Raw genomic sequence first — 7,583 nt, 5'->3', positions numbered from 1 at the left:
CCAAACAAATATTACAGGAGCTGAATGCATGAACTGTATGCTGTGAGAACCTTACTGATTTACCACGCGACTCCATTCGTCTCCACACACTGGCTCTCTCTTCCAGTAGTTCTGCTAAAATCTAAACATCACTTTTGCTGGTGTCTTTTTCGCCTTCAAGAGATCGTTTCTACACATTTTGAGCATAATCAGAGCACTTCTTCTTCGAGTCTATTTTATGTTCATCGCTGAATGATGTAATTACAGTCGCCTCTCCACATCTCGATAAAAGGGACCATCGAGATAGGGAGAGATCAAAGAATGGAAGGATAATTTAAATGGGTACTAGATCCAAAAAGCTCGTTCTATGAAAAATGTCATTTCTTGTTAATATATTTTTTGTTGTCGACATAAGGAGAGGGAATTTAAAACAAAATATGATAAAGAACATCGAGAGTCGACTGTATAAGGATTGTATACAATGTCTTGATTTCTTTGGATACTCATCAGGGGACCAACTCTCTCATCCTGTCGACGAATCCGCGCAATTCGCAGCCTTATTTTGTATATGAGGAAGTGATGATCAGACGCGATATCGCGTCGTACTTTATTCCGTACATCAAGAAGGCTCCGTTTCCATTTTCAGCAGACGGAGATTGGATTTGAATTGGAATTGGGTTGGTTTTGGATTTTAAATGGATCGTTTTGGATTGGATTTGGATCGCATTTGGATTCAAAGTTATAAAAACGTCAGTTATTTATAACAACTGTTGTAATAATTTAGTAATTGCCATTCGTATTGCTTAAATTCTTCTTCTTCTTCTTACTGGCATTACATCTCCACACTGGGACAGAGGCGCCTCGCAGCTTAGTGTTCATTAAGCACTTCCACAGTTATTAACTGCGAGGTTTCTAAGCCAGGTTACCATTTTTGCATTCGTATATCCATGAGGCTAGCACAGTGATACTTTTAGTGCCCAGGGAAATCTTGAGACAATTTACAATCCGAAAATTGCTTTCTTAGGACCGGCACCATAAATCGAACGCAGCCACCCTCAGCATGGTCTTGCTTTGTAGCTGCGCGTCTTACCGCACGGCTAAGGAGGGCCCAAAGATGAATATTTTATCCCAATTTATTACAGGCTATGTTTCATTATTTTGGTTTGATATAGTTATCAGTTATTTTAACTACGAATCTGATACAAAAAAAGCATGAATTTAGATTGGATTTGAATTTGGATTGGTTTTGGATTAGATTTGGATTTGATTTGCATAGAATTCGGATTGGATTTGGATGGATTTGGATTGGACTTGGATTGGATTTGGATTGGATTTGGATGGATTTGGATTAGATTTGGATTGGATTGAGATTGGATTTGGATTGGATTTGGATCGGATTTGGAATGAATTTGAGTTGGATTTGGATTTGATTTGGATAGAATTTGGATTGGATTTGTATTAGATTTTGATTTAATTTGGATTTGATTTGAATTATATTTAGATTGGATTTGGATTGGATTGGATTTGGATTTGGATTAGATTTGGATTGGGTTGGATTTGGATTGAATTTGGATTAGATTTGAATTGAATTTGGATGTATTTGGATTAGATTTGGTTTGGATTTGGATTGGATTTAGATTGGATTTGGATTAGATTTGGATTGGATTATGGTTGGATTCAACTTGGATTGTATTTGGATTAGATTTGAATTGAATTTGGATTGGAATTGAACAATTTTGACTAGATTTGAATTGCTGGATGGTTGGATTCGACTTGGATTAGATTTGAATTGAATTTGGATTGGAACTGAATTGGATTTGGACTGGATTTGAGTAGGATTTGGATTGGATTGTGATTGGATTTGAATTGGATTTGGATTGAATTTGGAATGGATTTTAATTAAATTTGGATTGGATTTAAATTGGATCTGGATGGATTTGGATTTGATTTGACTTAGATTTGAGTAGGATTTGGATTGGATTTGAATGGATTTGGATTGGGTTGGATTTGGATTGGATTTGGATTGGATTTTGATTGGAGTTAGATTGTATTAGATTTGGATTGGATTCGAATTTCATTTGGATGGATTTGGGTGGATTTGAATTGGATTTGGATTAGATTTGAATTGGATTTTGATTGGATTTGAATTGGATTTGGATTAAATTTGGATTCGATTTGGATTGGATTTGAATTGGATTTGGCATGGAATTTGGATTGAAATTGGATTAAATTCGGATTGCATTTTGATTGGATTAGGATTGGATTAGATTTGGATTGGATTCGAATTGGATTTGGATGGATTTGGATTGAATTTGACTTAGATTTTAATTTGATTTGAATGGATTTGAATTGGATTTGGTTTGGATTTTTATTGGATAGGGATTGGATTTGGATTGGATTTTGATTAGATTTGGATTGGGTTGGATTTGGATTGGATTTGAAATGGATTTTGGGATTTTCTGAATTTTGAATGGATTTAGATTGGATTTGAATTGGGTTGGATTTGGATTGGATTTGGATAAGATTTGAATTGAATTTGGATTGGATTTTGATTGGAGTTAGAATGGGTTTGATTTGGAATGGATTTGAATAGGATTTGGATGGATTTCAATTGGATTTGGATTAGATTTGAATTGGATTTGGATTAGATTTGGACTGTATTTTGATTAAATTTGGATTTGAATTGGCTTTAGATGGATTTGGATTCGATTTGAATTAGATTTGGATTGGATTTGGATTGGTTTTGAAAGGGTTTGGATTGGATTTGGATGCATTTGGATTAGATTTGGATTGGATTCGATTTGGATTTGGATTGGATTTGGATTGAGTTTGACTTAGATTTGGATTTGATTTGGATTGGACTTTATTGATTGGATTGGATTTGGAGCAGATTTCCTGATTAGATTTGGATTGGGTTGGAATTGATTGGATTTGGACTGAATTTGGATTGGAATTGAATTGGATTTGATTAAATTTGAATTGGATTTGGATTGGATCTGAATTGGACGGTTAGATCTTGATTTGATTTGGATTGAATTCTTGATTGATTTTAGATTGTAGTTGGATTGGACTTTGATTAAATTTGGACAAATTTTGAATTAGATTTTGTAGGATTTGGATTGAAATTGGATGGATTTGGATTAGATTTGGATTGGGGTTGAATTTGGATTCGATTTGGATTGATTCTTGATTAGATTTGAATTGAATTCTGATTAAATTTGGATTGGATTTGAATGGATTTGGATAAGATTTGGATTGGATTTTCATTGGATTTGGATTAGATTTGGATTGGGTTGAATTTGGATTCGATTAAGATTGGATTCGGATTAGATTTGAATCGAATTTGGATTGGAATTGAAATGGATTTGGATTTCAATTGGATTTTGATTGGATTTGGATTAGATTTGGATTGGGTTGGATTTGGATTCGATTTAGATTGGATTTGTATTGGATTTGTATTTGATTTGAATTGAATGTGGATTGGATTTTGATTGGATTTGGATTGGAATCGAATCTAATGATTGGGTGGACGAACTGGATTTGGATTGGATTGTGATTGGATTTGGGTTAAATTTGGATTCGACTTGGATTGAATGTTGATTAGATTTGGATTGGATCTGGATTAGATTTGAATTGAATTTTGATTGGAATTAAAATGGATTTGGATTAGATTTGGGTTGGATTTGGATTCGACTTGGATTAGATTTGAATTAAATTTGGATTGGAATTGGATTTGGACTGGATTTGAGTAGGATTTGGATTGGATTGGATTTGAAATGGATTTGGATTGAATTTGAATTGGATTTTGATTAAATTTGGATTGTATTTAAATTGGTTGGATGGATGGTTGGATTTGATTTGAATTTATTTGGATTTGTGGGATTTGGATTTTGATTGGTTGGATGGTTGGATTAGATTTGGATTGGTTTGGATTGTTCCAATCCAAATTTAATTCAAATCTAATCCAAGTCGAATCCAAATCCAACCCAAATCTAATCCAAATCCATTTCAATTCCAATCAAAATTCAATTCAAATCTAATCCGAATCCAATCCAAATCTAATCCAAATTCAATCCAAGTCGAATCCAAATCTAATCCAAATCCAATCCAGATCTAACCCAAATCCAATCACAATCCAATCCAAATCCAATTCAAATCCACCCAAATCCATCCAAATTCGATTCCAATCCAAATCCAATCAAAATCCAATCCACATTCAATTCAAATCAAATCCAAATCCAATACAAATCCAATACAAATCCAATCTAAATCGAATCCAAATCCAACCCAATCCAAATTTAATCCAAATCCAATTCAATTCCAATCAAAATTCAATTCAAATCTAATCCGAATCAATCCAAATCGAATCCAAATTCAACCCAATCCAAATCTAATCCAAATCCATCCAATTCCAATCCAAATCCTACTCAAATCTAATTCAAAATTTATCCAAATTTAATCAAAATCCAATCCAACTACAATCTAAAATCAATCCGAATTCAATCCAAATCAAATCCAGATCTAACCCAAATCCAATTCATATCCAATCCAAATCCAATCCAAATTTAATCCAAATCCAATTCAATTCCAATCCAAATTCAATCCAAATCCAATCCAAATCCAACCCAATCCAAATCTAATCAAAATCTTATCCAAATCCAATCCAAATCCAATAAAAATTCAATCCAAATCAAATCCAAATCTAAGTCAAACTCAATCCAAATCCAATCCAAATCCAATAATCAATCCAAATCTAATCCAAATGCATCCAAATCCAATCCAAACCCTTTCAAAACCAATCCACATCCAATCCAAATCTAATTCAAATCGAATCCAAATCCATCTAAAGCCAATTCAAATCCAAATTTAATCAAAATACAATCCAAATCTAATCCAAATCAATTCAAATCCTATTCAAATCCAATCCAAATCAAACCCAATCTAACTCCAATCAAAATCCAATCCAAATTCAATTTAAATCTAATCCAAATCCAATCCAAATCCAACCCAATTCAAATCCAATCCAAATCCATTCAAATCCAATCCAAATCCTACTCAAATCTAATTCAAATCAAATCCAAATCCAATTTAAATCCAATCCAAATCCATTCAAATCCAATCCAAATCCAACCCAATCCAAATCTAATCACAATCTAATCAAATCCATCCTATCAATAAATCAAACCAAATCAATTCAAATCCATTCAAATCAAATTAAAATCTATCAAATTCAATCCAAATCCATCCAAATCCAATTCGAATCCAATCCAAATCTAATCCAATCCTAATCCAATCAAAATGCAATCCGAATTTAATCCAATTTCAATCCAAATTCCATGCCAAATCCAATTCAAATCCAATCCAAATCGAATCCAAATTTAATCCAAATCCAATTCAAATCCAATCAAAATCCAATTCAAATCTAATCCAAATCCAATTCAAATCCACCCAAATCCATCCAAATGAAATTCGAATCCAATCCAAATCTAATACAATCTAACTCCATTCAAAATCCAATCCAAATTCAATTCAAATCTAATCCAAATCCATCCAAATCCAATTTAAATCCAATCCAAATCCATTCAAATCCAATCCAAATCCTACTCAAATCTAATTCAAATCAAATCCAAATCCATCCAAATCCAATTTAAATCCAATCCAAATTTAATCAAAATCCATTCAAATTCAATCCAAATCCAATTCAAATCCAATCACAATCCAATCCAAATCCTACTCAAATCCAGTCTAAATCCAATTCAGTTCCAACCCAATATAATTCAAATCTAATCCAAGTCGAATCCAAATCCAACCCAATTCAAATCTAATCCAAATCCAATTCAATTCCAATCCAAATTCAATTCAAATCTAATCCAAATTCAATCCAAGTTGAATCCAAATCCAACCCAATCCAAATCTAATCCAAATCCAATCTAAATCCAATCCAAATCCAAACCAAATCTAATCCAAATACATTCAAATCCAATTCAAATCTATCCAAATCCAATCCAAATTCTATCCAAATCAAATCAATCAAATCAATCAAATCAATAACCCAAATCCAATCAAATCCAAATCAATCAATCCAAATCAATCAAATCAATCAATTCCAAACCAATCTAATCCAAATACATCAAATCAATTCAAATCTCAAATCCAATCCAATCCAATCCAAATCCAAATCCAATCAAATCCAAATCCAAACTAAATATAATTCAAATCAAATCCAAATCTAATCTAAATCCAATCCAAATCCAAACCAAATCTAATCCAAATACATCCAAATCCAATCCAAAATCTATCCAAATACAAACCAAAGTCTATCCAAATCAAATCCAAATCCAACTCAAATTCATTCAAATCAATCCAAATCAATCCAAATCCAATCTCAATCCAATCCAAATCTAATCCAAATCCATCCAAATCCAATCCAAATTCAATCCAAGTCCAATCCAAATCCATTCAAATCCAATCCGAATTCTATGCAAATCAAATCCAAATCTAATCCAAAACCAATCCAAATTCAAATCCAATCTAAATTCATGCTTTTTTTGTATCAGATTCGTAGTTAAAATAACTGATAACTATATCAAACCAAAATAATGAAACATAGCCTGTTATAAATTGGATAAAATATTCATGCGGGCCCTCCTTAGCCGTGCGGTAAGACGCGCGGCTCAAAGCGAACCATGCTGAGGGTGGCTGGGTTCGATTCCAGTGCCGTCTAACAATTTTCGGATTGTAAATTGTCTCGACTTCCCTGCAAAAAAGTCATCATGTAGCCTCATGATATACGAATGCAAAATGGTAACCTGCTAGAAACCTCGCAGTTAATAACTGTGGAAGTGCTTAATGAACATTTAGCTACGAGGCGGCTCTGTCCCAGTGTGAGGGTGTAATGCCAGTAAGAAGAAGAAGAATTTATGCGATACAAATGGCAATTACTAAATTATTACAACAGTTGTTATTAATAACTGACGTTTTTATAACTTTGAATCCAAATGCTATCCAAATCCAATCCAAAACGATCCATTTCAAATCCAAAACCAACCCAATTCCAATCCAATCTGCGTCAGCTGAAAATGGAAACGGAGTTTTCGATGTACGGAATAAAGTTCGACGCGATATCGCGTCTGATCATCACTTCCTCATATGCAAAATAAGGCTGCGCATTGCGCGGATTCGTCGACAGGATGAGAGACTTGGTCCCCTGATGAGTTTTCCGGCAAGAAAACTGTATCCAAAGAAATCAAGACATTGTATACAATCCTTATACAGTCGACTCTCGATGTTCTATATCATATTTTGTTTTAAATTCCCTCTCCTTATGTCGATTTGTTTAAATTTTTTAGCTACTAGACCATCTTTGGACATCAAAAAATATATCGACAAGAAATGACATTTTTCATAGAACGAGCTTTTTGGATCCATTTAAATTATCCTTCCATTCTTTGATCTCTCCCTATCTCGATGGTCCCTTCAATATCGAGATGTGGAGGGGCGACTGTAATTACATCATTCAGCGATTCCATGAACATAAAATAGACTCAAAAAAGTTTTCTGATTATGTTCAAAATGTGAAAACGATAGCAATACGTAACTTCTAG

Source organism: Armigeres subalbatus, chromosome 2 (genome assembly GCF_024139115.2).
Source record: "Armigeres subalbatus isolate Guangzhou_Male chromosome 2, GZ_Asu_2, whole genome shotgun sequence".
Taxonomy (NCBI): Eukaryota; Metazoa; Arthropoda; class Insecta; order Diptera; family Culicidae; genus Armigeres; species Armigeres subalbatus.
Note: the sequence above shows the minus strand (reverse complement) of the source record.